The following is a 14,852-nucleotide window of genomic DNA, read 5'->3' on the forward strand; positions in this document are numbered from 1 at the left end:
TGGACCTGTTTAGGACTGATGAGACACTCCATTCCCTAAAGGCCTTCAGGTTTATGTTGAGATCTTTGGGAATTTACACTACTATTCTATATAAAAAATCATTCCAGTACCAGCCCCTCCAAAGCAAAGAACACCCACCATCCTGAGTGGCCACTCAGGAAGTGACCCCTTTATTCCAGAAGGTGTCAGTTATCCTCATTTTCCATAGCACACCAACCTCCCTCACAAAGTCAGCAGGTTTGACAAGACAGCTGAACCCAAGATCCCACAGCCAACCTGCGGAAACCACCTCACCACTTCCATTGGGTTTGGGCTAAAATTTCAGCCAAGTGGATGCATAATAATTCATCACTACTCCACCCAATTATTTTCTTTGCTTTCTATATGCACCCCTTCCTTGTTCCTCTCCAGGGACCCTTCTTACGGGGCACTTTTACAAAAAAACAGCCTTGTTACTGCTCCTAGGTGCCTTAGACATTCCTCAGGAATATAGGAGTAAGGGTTTTTACTCCCATTGTTTTCCTTATTTCTAAGAAGAAAAGGTGTCTTTGTCCTACCCTAGATCTGAGGAACTCAAATAAATTGGCTGCCACAGATTCAGGATGGTAACACCTTGCCTCCATTATTCCATCCCTTTAGGCTCAAGACTGGAAGTCCAGGCCATTATCAATACAATGTACTGCCCTGTGAGCTCTCTATGGCACTGGGAGTCTTCATCAAGTGCCTCACTGCCCTGATGGTGTAGCTTTAAAACAAAAAGATACTTATGTCTACCCTTATTTATACGATTGGCTGATCAGAGATAGATATTATTGGGAAACTCTGACAAGCCTCAACTATGCCCTATCACAGATCACCCAGCTGGGCCTCCTGGTGAACTACAAGAAGTCATCTCTCACTCCAGCACAGTGGATAGAGTTAATTGGAGCCAGGATAGAGACAGTGACAGCAAGGGCATACTTACCTCAAGATTGCTCTTGATTCAGATAAGTGGGATAATTGCAGGCCTGATCATTACAGCATGGACTTGCCTCGGGTTAGGCCATATGTCTGCATGTACATACATGTGGCCATTTCCCAGACTTCTTCTGAGGCCCCTAACCTTTGGTTCAGGTCAATTTACTGCCCAACAAAAAATCAACAGAACAAGTCAGTCTTAATTCAGTGTCAAATCCCTGGGGCGCAGTCCTGGTTGTTACTCCATGACAGCACAAAAGGAATACCATTGGAGACCCCATCATCATCTGGAACATTGGCCATGGACACCTCTTGGATGAGATGGGTGCCCTGATGACCATCAACAGATATATGGGACATGATTCCTGGAGAGCATGAGTTATACATAAACATCTTGGAATTTCAGGCCATCAGACTGGCATGTGCGGTGTTCCTACAGGTTCTCTGGTACTCTGTAGTACAGATACTGATAGACAACCCATTGGTGATGTACTACATAAACAAAGACGCTCTTCTCCCCTGTGTAGGGACAATAAAGCTGGATCTGGCGCTGCCTGTACAGCACAACCTGATAGCTGTGCATCTCCTGGGAACCAGCAACAATTTGGCCAATTCCCTGAGAAAGCAATCCACCACCAACAACAAATGGTCACTATTGTTGTCAAGCAGAGTAGATATCCCACCATTGGGGAAAATCTGGTAATAGATTTGTTTGCTACCAGAGAGAACAGGAAGTGCACAAAATTCTGTCCAAGAATGGGCATGAGCCTGGATCCTTACCAGATGCCTTTCTGCTAAAGTGGAATCCAGGGCTGCTGTATGCCTTCCCACTAATACCCAGATGGATTGCTAAAACCAGACAAGACCAGACTGTGCCAGGTTCTTCTCTATAGATCCCTACTGGCTGAGACAGTTCTAGCTGACACACTTGCGGCACATGTCTGCACATCCCCCAATAAGTCTTCCTGACCTGCTGTCACAGAACCAGGGATGAGTATGTCATCTGCACCCAGTGTCCCTACCCAAGAGGCCCTTTTTCCATGGGTGTGAGGTTTCTCCGCTCCATCACACCCCTGCTTTAATACAGTGACAAGACTAAATATTTCAGCCTGTCCCAATGCCTGTTGGCAATAGCTGGATGCTCTAAAGACATATTTCATCCCAAAGACAGACTAAATGGATAACTCAGTGTATCACACTGCGCTTCCAGCTGGCAGATATACCTCCCACACTGACAATCAAGGCTCTCTCTACCAGAGCTCAAGGATCACCCTTGGCCTGTTTCCATAATGTGCTTATAGCTGAAATCTGCACGGCTGCTTGCTACCTGGAGCAATCTGCTCATGTTTGTAAACCATTGCAATGGACCTGGCTGTTATCTCTCAGGCCAGATGCACTAGAGAAGCTCCAATCTCTGTTTGCCCTGGTTCAGCTGCCACTCCTCATTCCCGCCATCCCAAAGAGGATACTGCTTGCCTGTAACTGACAGTCGGATCCATAGTGATACCAGAATCAGAGAAGAAAGAATAGTTACTTGTCCAACAGTAAACTTGTTCTTCGAGATGAAATCAGTGTGGGGCTTATGTCCTGCCATCCATCTCTGCTTTTGAAGTCCTCAACTAACATGGGCTTCGAATTAAGAGAGAACTGAGGGAGGGTTGCAGCCTGTCTGCCTGTCACGCTCTCACATGGGAGCATGAGGAGGCACCGGGCATACGCCCAACCCCAGCCGACAGCTATTCAAGAGATTCCAAACTCCCATGCATGAGGTGGATGCACACCTACAGTGGGATCCACACTGAAACGGCAGATCAGACCAAGAGAACGGTGAGGGCTGAAAAGCAGCAACTGAATAAATCATGTAGCTTATTAAGTGGTAATATAATGAAATCTGGGACAAAACATGGAGAAAACTCACTCTCAAATTTCATTCAGGGCCTGGTCCAACATTAAAGGAAGATGGCTCAGGCCCTTAGTGAGCTACATGGCAAAGTCCAGAAGATGGAGCTGGACGTTACAGTGGATAGAAATCCAAAACAATCTCTGTAGTTGCAAGAATAAGAAAGCAAACAAAAATGGTGGACTATTATGGAATATTAACTCTTTTCCGTTATATCACAATGGAAAAAATAAGGAAGAGTACTGTATTCACTGAGATTTTTATGCTACTTTCTTTTAAAATGTCTCAAAGATAGCAAATCTGAAACTACAAAGCTTTGGTGTGTTCATATGAGTAGGGATACTGAACACAGATAATTAAATTATTGCAGCACTGTCAGAGTGAACAAGTTGGGCTGCCCAAATGAAACAGGTGTTGCTTTTCTGATGGCTCCTCAAATAGGTAAGAAAAATTGAAGTGGTTTCAGGCAACTGACTCACTAATTTCATTGTCAGCAAAATGCAGCTTTGATTGCTGAAGATGAGGCTTGGCTTAGAGAAAACTAGTTGTGTGGGAGCTGAAAGTCAAAGGGTAAATATAACTTATTGCAGAAAGTATTCCTGAGTTGAATCCTACCCATATTATCATGAGTGATCACACTTCCATCAGGAAGAAGGTTGGGGAAAGAACTAGGCTGTGTGGGTGTTGTGGCAAAATCAATGGAATTACCAAAGGAGAAGTTACAGAAATAGGTGTAAGTTACTTGATTTCTATTATATTCTTCTTTAGTTTGAAAGAAGTTATAAACAAGCTAAAAGTTGCTTTGATGGGAGATTGGCAGAGTCAGGGATTGGCAGTAGGAGATGAAGGGCTGCCCCAACAGAGCCTCATGTCTTATCCTAATCAGGTTGATAACAAACAAATGTGGTTTCCCTGTTTGTCGGCAGTTAGTCAGTGTCCAGTTCCTAGTGGACAAGTTTGAACCATGGTTAACAGCTTAACCAGAGAGACAAGAGGCAAGGACTGAACTGGCAGATGGACTGAATTATTCCCTCTCCCAGTGATGGTCCCTTAAGGTCAAAATTAAGCATGTGGCAGAAAAATGTGAACAAAGTCACCACTAATGGCACCAGTGCTGTTAATATTTTCATATCAGGCTATATATTGGACTTCAGTTTTTAGAGCTGTCAGTCTTTCACCAAAACCATTATTTTCATTTTTTAAAGTCTTCTTATGCCTCTAAATGTTATGGTCCCTGGGTAGGCTGCCTGTGCTCAGACTCCTTTTCCAGTTCCCTGAGTGCACCAGTCTCCTGTAGCCTCCTCCACTTTTATTTGGAATGGGGCCAGGCAGCCCAACCACTCCCTGACTAGTTCTCTGAATTGCACCCTTCTGGTAGCCAACTGTGATACCTAGCAGGCCCAGTGGGGCTGGCAATTACAAGAGTTTCCTTCTAGCTGCTTGTGGACGGTAACAGTGTCCAGGGACACAGAAGCAGCTTCTCCAAAACAAAGTCTGATTTATTTTGCCCAAAAGGTAGGCAGCACTTACAGGTAGATTTAAAATAACAAAGAAACCTATATACATATTATTTTACCCATGCTTGGCATTCCCCATTAGTCCCTCCATAAGCCTGATTTAGTCTTGGTGCCCTCCATTCTCTTTGGGACTAGGTTGTAGCCTGCTTGCTGTAGACTCTGGCTGTCAGTCAGTATCAGTGTCAGTCCACAATATCAGTGTCAGTCTCTGTGTGTACCTGTGTGAGACAGCCTCATGGCTGGCTGATCACCCCTTCCCACCTTCACCTTTCTACCAAGGGCATCTATGTAACCAGTCAGGGTATTCTGAGCTTCTAGGATCTCAATTTGGCAAACATCCCTGTCAGGAGGGTTGGGGCTGATGAGTTTCTCTTCCAAACTATGGACCTGGCTATTACATTTGAGGAGAGACTCCTTATCTGGGCCATTGTTTTATCTTCAGTGCCTGATTCCTATTTAACAACACCTTTTGAGCTAACTATGCATTCAGGCAACACAACACAACACTGACACACTGAGCGGCATATGGTACTTATGAAAACTAATACAAATATTTCCCAGTTCTACACATTAACCATCTTCACTGGCTTTCTTTAGACACTTTCAATCTGAAGAGGCAACATCCTGTCATGGGTTAAAATCTATTTGAAATTATGGGAAACAGAGCTCTAGTGAATCGCTATATTGAAAGGCCGAATTCTTCGCTGCTGTCAATTGGCATAGTTCCCTAATTCCAGTGAAGCTGTGCAAACTGACACCAGCAGAGAATCTGGCCCAATATTTCCTTTGTGGTTAGTTTTGTTAGTTGTTGCTGTTGTACCACTCTTCCCCCTTCTTCCAGCGTTCTTTTATTTCTGTTCCCTGCCCTACTAATATACTCCCTCTTTCTCAGTTTCCATATTCCTGCACCAGAATCTGTTGTTCCTCCACCCCAAAATGCCCCCCAAACAAACCAACCCCCCACCCTCGTTGTGTTTTAAATTTCATAGTGTCTCTTCATATCATTGTGAAGTTTGCAGACAGCTGCCAATTTTATAAAAATCGATGAAGCTGGTTGAAATTTGGCATGCACGATTTTGTTTCTTAATAAGACTTCAGTTCTGCCCGCCAAAAAATGTAAACTGAGCAAAAAGCAGCAAGTTGTGATTGATTAGTGGTGAGGATGGATTTGAAATATCTTGTTTATCTAATTGTTCATTATCCTGTTCTCAGCGGAAGCAAAAACAACAAAAAAAGCATCTTTGTTAAATTGGTTCTAGGTGTGGAAACTAGTTACTAAGAACTTTAGGGAATACTCTTTAAGAAGACAGCACACAGAGAGAGACATACACAATACCAAAAAATGCTAAAAACCCAAGAAATTCAAAATTAAACTTACTCTTAAACATTTGATAGTATGGAAAGGTAGTTTCTGCATGGCAGTGATCAAGAGACTGTACAGCAATCTGTGAGAAAGCTTCATATTTAAGCAGTGATATCTTGTACCTTCTTTGCATTGTATATTGATTTTAATTTTCACATCCCTAATACAACAATTAATCCTCATGGTGTCTATCCAACAGGAAGGTATCTAGGAGTATACTGACCCCTGCACTGGGTAAGGCAACTCACATCTTTTCATATGCTGTGTATTTATACCTCTCTACTGTATTTTCCACTCCATGCATCCAATGAAGTGGGTTTTAGACCACGAAAGCTTATGCCCAAATAAATTTCTTAGTCTCTAAGGTGCCACAAAGACTCTTTGTTGGGTTTTTTTAGGAGTATACAGGCAGAGCTGGACTTTTTTTCTCCCCCACTGAATGGTAAATTTGCTGAAAAATGCATTGGCTCAGTGAGAGAGTGGGAATGATTTTACAGCCTGGTGATGAAGGCACTCACATGGGAGGTAGGAGATCCATCTTCATTTCTCTGCTCCAATGACTATATAATTATTTTTCACACAAGAACATCTCCAACAACGGAGCCCTATCTCAGAGTGTCCTGTAGCCCAGTGACTCAGGACCTTCTTGCAATGTCCTTCTTGCAATGTGGGAGACCCATATTCAAGCCCCTCCGTTATAACCGGTAAAGGAAAGAATTGAACCCCCATCTCTATCATCCCAGGTGAGTGCCCTACCCACAGGGCTAGAATTTTTTTTGGGAGTGTCCTTCTCCTCCAGCTGTTTTGTGAAGCTAGCCCTTTAAAAATGCCCAGAAACAAATGTTTCATGTGGAACAAAACATTTAGTTCAATCCCAAACAAACTTTTAGTATTTCCCAAAAGTTATTGGAATTTTCAAATTTGGTTTGCCCCAAACCATTTTTTAAACAGATTTTTAACTGCCAGTGAACCAGAAAATCAACAATTTGTCCCTTTCTATATATAAGCCATATCACTGTAGCTAACAGAGAACACTTTGCTTTTCCCCATATCTGGTCATTGTCAATATCAAAGTAATCTACAGAGGTGATGTTTAGCAATTGAAGCTCCATCAGGCTTGAAATTTACTATTTTCCCATTTTTGCACTGAACCTCTGAAATCTTGTTTCATGTCTGAACAGTGAATCTCCTCCCAGTCAGGAGCATGGCTTGACTGGAGGATTTATAAATCCCCAGAGAAGTTCATCAGCTTTATCAAGCTATCCTACCTGTTTTCTGAAGAATCCAATTTACAGTGATAAAATTCCTATGTTTCATCTTCCTGCCCCACCAATGGGTAAACTAATTTCCTACATAATGGAAATATTTGTGACAGCTTAAATGTGATGCTGGGCTAATGAATTGAACTGGGCTTATTTCAAATCTCATTCCCACAAGAAAGATGGTTGTGACCTAGGAATTGTTTCCATAGCTGCCAGCCATTTTCAAATGAGTATTTGGCTTAGTTCAAAAAAAGGAACAATTTTTGTAGTGCCTCATCAGTGTCTAAAGTACCAACATTAGGATTGCTTTATATTCCCTTCTTTTAACACTTTGAAAATATTGCATTTTGCAGCATTCCAGCTGGCTGAAATTCAGAAGCTCACAGTATTCACATTTGGAATCTGTACTGATGGGTTTTGGGGGCATGACAGGTTTGAGATTTTTTCCCCATGTGTCTATGCAACTGATGACATACTTCACAAGATAATTCAGATTTGTCATTGCATATTGCCAGTTCTTGAAAGTGTCAGTCCTAGTGTTATGCATGAATGTACGCAAAGATGAGCAGGGTGAGCAGGTTTGCTATTGTGAATACATGTATTGGGGAATTATATGCATGGAAAGAAATATTTACTAAGAGGAAAATTATGTTCACTTTTAGCAAGGTGAGAGTTACCCTGCTGAATCTACCATTGGCACAATCAAAGGCTGGCTGGGGAATGATTAAACTAGGAAAATACAAAATCAATGAGATTTAATTAATCCTTTCCACATGCTAAAATATAGTGGTGTGTCTCTTCCCTGCATTACTATACGGTGATGGTATAGCCTTAAAAAATTAAAGTCCCCACATGTAATAGACAGATGAAGCAAAATGTGAAGAAGGCAGCAGTCCCGACAACTTCAGAGCTTTGCTTAATACTTGACATGTCCCTTCCTAAAGTCAATGAATTTTTAAAAAATGCAGCAAAAGTTTGCAACTAAGTTCTGGAAGGTTTTGCTAAATTTCCAGTTCCACCATGGACATTTTGTACTAACACTTAATACATACATACATACATATATATATATATATATATATATATATATATATATATATATATATGTATATAACAAAGCATATATATATATATTTTTATATAACACTTAATACATGATTCATTTTAAGCAGGCAAGTAGGTCCCTTTGCAAGTGAAATCCTGATCCCATTGAAGTCTATGGCAAAATTTCCATGGATTTCAATGAAGTGAGAAATGATTTTCATACTGAAATCTAAGCACATGCTTAAGGGGTGGGTGAGGAGGGTGTTTGCTTTGTTTTGGTTTGGTTTGTTTCTGGATTGGGGCCTTACCATTCATCTAACTGGCTGTTATATGTCTTGACTTCAGCTGCCTCAGACCAATGCAAATGAATGTAGATTACGGCCCTGTTTCTTGAAATACATTTTTGTTGTTGTTGTAACTGCCTTTCTGTTGTTTGGCATCCCTTAGGTTTATATCACCATGACGACTGACTCCTGTAAAGCATATTCACCAAGTCTGATCCAGAGCTCATTAAAGTCAATGGGAATCTTTCAAAGTGATACACAGGAATTTGGGGGCATCCTTAACCATATGACAGTGCTACTGAGTGCATTTCGGACATCTGAGAAGAATGATTAGATACAAATACAACAGAAAGATCACAATTTCTGGAAGACCTTTCCAAAAGGTTGCACACACAACCCATAGTTGACTTTTAATGGAATAAGAGTTCATTCTCTGTGAATAAGCACAGGATTACTGAACACAACATTAATTTAAAGATGCTGTGCAAAGGAGGACTGTCAGTACTGGCCAAATTCTTCCCATTCTATGCCTGAAGAGATCTCTAAACATGTTCAAAATGAGAATCTACCATTATTTATTCCTGGGGGAATTCTGTGCCACTGCGCAATGCAGAATTTGCACAGAATTAATGTTCTGCACAAAATTTCAGTTTTCCCTACAGAATTGGTGCGGCAGAGCTGCTGGCCACCACTAGGGGCCACTGGAACCAGCAGAGCCCAGCTCTCCAGCTCACAAATACAGCACACTATCGGGGGAGGAGAAGGGAGTGGGGGAGCTGGAGGGTTCCGGGCAGCTGTGGTTCCCCACATATCCTGAAGGAAGGAGGCAGTGTGCAGGAAACTCAGTACAAGCCTAGCATCCAGCATCAGGTTGTTTCTCTCTCTGGGTTCTGGGAGGTAGAGAGTGCAGGTGTCTGAGCTGTGAGGGTGCCCTACAGCTGTGCTTTGGGAGGCGGGGGTGTGGGTGTATGACTATGGAGGGGCATAGTTTTCCACCAAGACGTGGCCAGCTGTCATGTTTGACCCACCCAGACTGAGATACCCAACAAAAGCATAACATAGAGGAACTGGGTTGTCATAGGGGTTTCTTTAACTCTCTACTCCCAGGGGAATCTTTTTTGTTGTCTGTATTGTTACAGACATACTTGCTGATAGGTATATTGAAATAAATTACCAGAATAATTTAAACTGATGTGATTATATTGTGTTATTTTGACAAATAAATATGCAAAAATTTGCAGAATTTTAAAATATGGTGTGTGGAATGTTTAATTTTTTGATGCAGAATGCCCACAGGAGTAATTATTGTTCCATACTATTGAAAAACATATGTGGATTATGAGATGTGTACTCAAGTTTTTATTAGGGGGATTTTCATTTAAAATAAACCTCCCATGAAGTTTTCACCATCTTAGTGCAGCTCTTGTTCAAAATACAAGCTGAAAACCCATTTCTGTGGATGTTAGTTTTTGTCCTTAGTGTTGTAAAGCATTTTTATTGATCCTTTATTCAATCCTGCTATTGTAAAGGGTCATGCTAGATGGGAATTGTACTTTATAAATAAATAATAATATTGAAAAAGGCAGCTCTTCTGCAAAGGAGTTCCCAGAGGGGAGCAGACTGACATTTTAACCAGTATGGCCTTTATCAAAGATGTAAGAGCTATCCGAGAGAAAACCAACTTACTGTGTATACCACAGGGTCTGTGATCATCACAGAAACCAGGAAACTGCATTCTAGCATAGATCAGTATTACTTTTGTTCAGTCCCGCATTGTTTATAATGGTAGTTTCTGTTCAGGTCCAACCAGTCATCGTCTAAATTTATTCTAGCAGTGTGAAGTTGTTGGCCTACATGCTCCCTTCTTTTAGGAATCACAGAGGGGTCGAACATTCTAATTCTAAGGAAATGGAAGCTGGGTGGACACACACAAAAGGGTAACATGCTGTGCGGGATATTTTACTTCCCAGACAGAGCTACTACTGTCCCTGTTGCACAGATTTAGTGTGGCCACAGGCTTCATGGAAAAGGGAGGAGAGATGATGGAGAGGGAGTAGAAATCAGGAAGCAACCACTCTAAGCAACATGTTCTCTGCCTGTGGAGAATAAGATCTCTTAACAAGAATAGTATTAGTTAATGAGGCTTCCATTAGCAGTAACTTCTCAGCTATATGCTGTAACCACATGAAAGGGATAACAGACACCTTGTCTGCCTTAGCCGTGGCACCTAGGATACACGTAGCTACGCACCACAGTGAAAAGCAGGCTGTATCCACACTGGGGTGTGTAGCTATGTATGGCAGTGAAAGGCTCTGTCACGAGGGAGGCAATGGAGAAAGTCTCTTGCAGCAGGGAGTTGTAGGAGCTTTTCCCTGCTGCCTTCTCCCTGCAAGAGCTTTTCACTGTGGCATAGAAAGGCTCCGGCAGCTCCCCATTGCTGGAGCTTTTTCCTGCGATGGAGAGAGTCTGCCGCAGCAGGGAGGCAGCAGGATGCTATGGGTTTGTCTTCACTGCAGTTAGATACCTGTGACTAAGACCCTGCAAGGTAGGAGGGTCCCAGAACTCGGGCCGCAGTCTCAGTGGAGCCATTTCATATTTTGCTAGGAGGCAGAGGGGGGGCAACTTTAACCATGATTCCAGTGGCTATTTAGGCACTTGAAAATGCTAGGGTTTTGTTCGGTGGTTGTTTGTTTTTGTTTTTGTTTTTTTTTTGCAGATAATAACTTAGAAATTAGCTGATGGGGCACTGTATCTTATTCCTATATAAAAAAGGAATTAAATAAATTTTAGACCCACTAAGCTCCAATACTAACATGTTCTCACATCTTATGTCAAGTCACTTAAGGGACACTGGTTAGGTTTAAAATTTTAATGTATATTCTTACTTTGTTACTAACTCTTGATTATAACAATTGAAACAATGTAGAAAAATCTAGATTATTCTCTATCATTTTTTTGCAGTTCACCAAGCTTGGAATAGATCATTTAACTTTGGAAACATCCTACTAGGGCAAGGCCCTGTGAGTCCTTACTGCATCCGCCTGGGGCTCTAGGGAGGTGTTAACCAGAGATGAAAGTAAACCGGTACAGTATGGTACAGCGTACTGGTAAGAAAGTGCTGACTGTACTGGCTGGGCAGCTGATGTGTGTGTGAGGGAGGGGGAGGGGGGCAAAAGGGGCAGCTGCCCCAGGGTTCTGGCGGCAATTTAAAGGGCCTGGGGCTCCTGGCCACTGCTGCCTACCGCGCCAGCAGCCGGAGCCCTGGACCCTTTAAATTGCCATCAAAGCCCCAGGCGGCGCCGGCTGGGCAGCACTGAAGGGCTGGCTGGGGGATTTGGCCCTGTATGAACTTCTGCCTGAGGTCCCACCCCTCCCAGGGGCCCAAAACTGCCCCCCCACCTTGCCCAGGACCCGAGCCGCCCTGCATACTGGTAAGTCATTTAAGTTCCTTTCATCCCTGGTGTTACCCCACTACAAATAATAGATTAGAAACTGTCCTTAAACAGGACTGAAATTAACACTTTCAAGTCAATTTCAGAGTATTGCCAATCCCAAATGTTCAAAAATCATGGATCAGGCTCACCAGAAATCATAAGATTGGCTTTAAAATCATGAGATTATGTAAAAATAATAGATCTGGTGTTCTTTTTATTTGCCTTCTTCTTTTTGAACCTTCAGGGGTTACCTCGGATCACATTTTGAAGCTTTCTCCATAGCCACAAGGGCTAGAAACTTCATTTTTCTTTAAGAACGAAGGCTGAAATCATCACATATCATTACAGTGATTGAGCTGCAGTTCCTACAGGAGAATATTTAAAGCCAAACACCACGAAAATTCCAGATTTTAAAGTTGAGAAAAAAAACAAGACTTCTGAGGTATATCAAGGCCATTGGAGGCACAAAAGGAAAATAAACAGGCACAGGAGCTCCGGGCAGGTTTTCCTCTTGAAAGAAAGTTAGAGGGTCAAATCTTCTAATCCTTAATCAGGTAAAACTTATTGCCATCAACGCCTCCACTCATAGATATTAACATGTGCTCAATAACTACACTTCATACTTAAATATCTGAACCATCTTATCCGGGGCTACACATTTTATACACATTTGCTCAGGGACTACATTTTCTGGCATATTCTGAACAGTGCTGAGCTCACAGATGGCGCCCAGTGAATAATACAAATCATGACAATAATTGTCGACTTCATGCACTCCGTGGATGCAATTTCTGTTCTTGTGGAATTGGCCTGGATACAGCTGAAACCCTAAGAATTTGAGGCATAAACACATCTGATACTTATACAATGCTTTCTCATTCCTTCCTTTTCTCAAACTCAGAACAAAAAATGACAAAACAAAGTGGTTTTCAGTTAAAATGTAAAATTGCACAATAGCCATTGTTGTACAACCCAGCCTGGGGCAGAACCTGTCATTCCTTGGAGGGTTAAGTGACCGCCTCTCATCTGACTGTCATTCTCTCTTTCTTCATCCTTCCTGACCTCTGTGCTGCTTTTCATGCTGTCAACTGTGACATCCTTCCCAACTGCCTGGGACCATCTGCTGGAGTCTGAGAGAACTGTCCACCTTGGTTTTGCTCCCATCTATCAGAGTCCTCTTTTTTTGCAGCACGCAGAAAGGCTGGTCTGCTGGATAGGGAGCTAGCCCTGAAAGACCTGGGTTCTTCTCCCCACATGGACTTCCTGTATGACTTCATGCCGGTGCCTTAAGGACAGAGTTTCAAAACCTTGTAGGCACCCAAAGATGCAGCTAGGCATCTAGTGGGGTTTACAAAGCACCTAATCTTCTAGCTGTTTTTGAAAAATCCCACTAGGTGCCTAAATACTTTTGAAACTCTGGCCTTTAGTCTATGTGTGCCTCAGTGACCCATCTGTACAATGGGGATAACACCACCGCTCTACCTCACTGAGGGGCTGTGAAGAGAAATAGATTAGACATTGTGAGTGGCCACATAAGTACCACAGGCAGAGTGGGAACTTCTCTATACCGCTGCTATCCCTTCCCTTGGTTTTGGTCTCTTCTTATCACCTACACCCCCAAATCTCTGCCTTTTCTGAACGTAACCTTGGTTCAGAGGGCTTGGCTGTATTTCTTCTGAATCCCTGTGTTCTCTCTATAACAACCCCTCCTCTCTCCCCCCTCCCCTTCCAGGGATTCCTGTTTTATGGGCTCCAGTACCAGATTCTTAATAAGAAAAGGAGGACTTGTGGCACCTTAGAGACTAACACATGTATTTGAGCATAAGCTTTTGTGAACGACAGCTCACTTCATTGGATGCATTCAGTGGATGGAATGCATCTGATGAAGTGAGCTGTAGCTCACGAAAGCTTATGCTCAAATACATTGGTTAGTTTCTAAGGTGCCACAAGTCCTCCTTTTCTTTTTGCGAATACAAACTAATAGGGCTACTACTCTGAAACCAGATTCTTAATGTAATTATAGCCCTTTCTTATCTTAATCACCCTGCCTCTGTTTGTAAACAAAATACTGACAACCTGCCCCAAGGGCACAAGCTGGGAGCCTCATTTCTCCTCTGCAGAATTTACATTTCACACTCATGCTCTGCTGTAGTTAAGAGCTACTCCTGGGAGCGCACCTCCAGTACAAAATTTTTTTTTTGGGGGGGAGCCTCCCCCTAGCCCCATAAATGGTGCCCCTGTGCAGCCTAATCCTGAATATGTACACTGCAATTAAACAGCCCCTTAGCCTGAGCCCCATGAGATTGAGTCGGCTGGCACAGGCCAGCTCCAGGTGTCTGATTGCAGCATAGACATACTCGATGCTGCTAAAAATAGCAGTGTGGATACAGGAGGCACGGCTTGGGCATGTAGAGAGCTATGTAGGGTATAGACCTTAAGGTTCTAGTGTGTCTTTACTAGCCTAAGAAGTGCCTCCTTGTCGATGCTGCTATTTATTACCCACGCTCGGGGATGTGCAGTGTATGTACTCTATGTGCTGCTGTAGGTGTAGACATAGCCGGAGACAAGTAGTATTAGCAGATCCAAATGTTCAAATACCATGGTTCTGTCTCCCCGCCCCCCAAATCATCAGATTAGATTAATCATGAAGTAGTGGTGTTTCTTTGTTTTGATTAAATGATTGTTAGGTTATTTTTATTTGTCTTCTTGTTTTTGAGCCTTTAGGATTCACTTATTTCACGATTTTAAGCTATTATTATTTTTGGAATTCTAATCCTGTCCTCTAAAGTGTTTGCAGCCCCTCTCAGTTTGGTACCATCCACAAACTTTATAAGCATTCTCCCCACTCTAGTATGCAAGTCATTAATGAAAATATTGGATAGTACTGGGCCCAGGACTGATCCCTGCAGGAGACCCCTAGATACATCCTCCCAGTCTGACAGCAAACCATTGATAACTACTCTCTGAGTATAAAGAAAAGGAGGACTTGTGGCACCTTAGAGACTAACAAATTTATTTGAGCATAAGCTTTCATGAGCTACAGCTCACTTCATCGGATGCATTCAGTGGAAAATACCATGGTTCTGTTATG

Source organism: Lepidochelys olivacea (genome assembly GCF_965140295.1).
Source record: "Lepidochelys olivacea isolate rLepOli2 genome assembly, chromosome: 1".
Lineage (NCBI taxonomy): Eukaryota > Metazoa > Chordata > Testudines > Cheloniidae > Lepidochelys > Lepidochelys olivacea.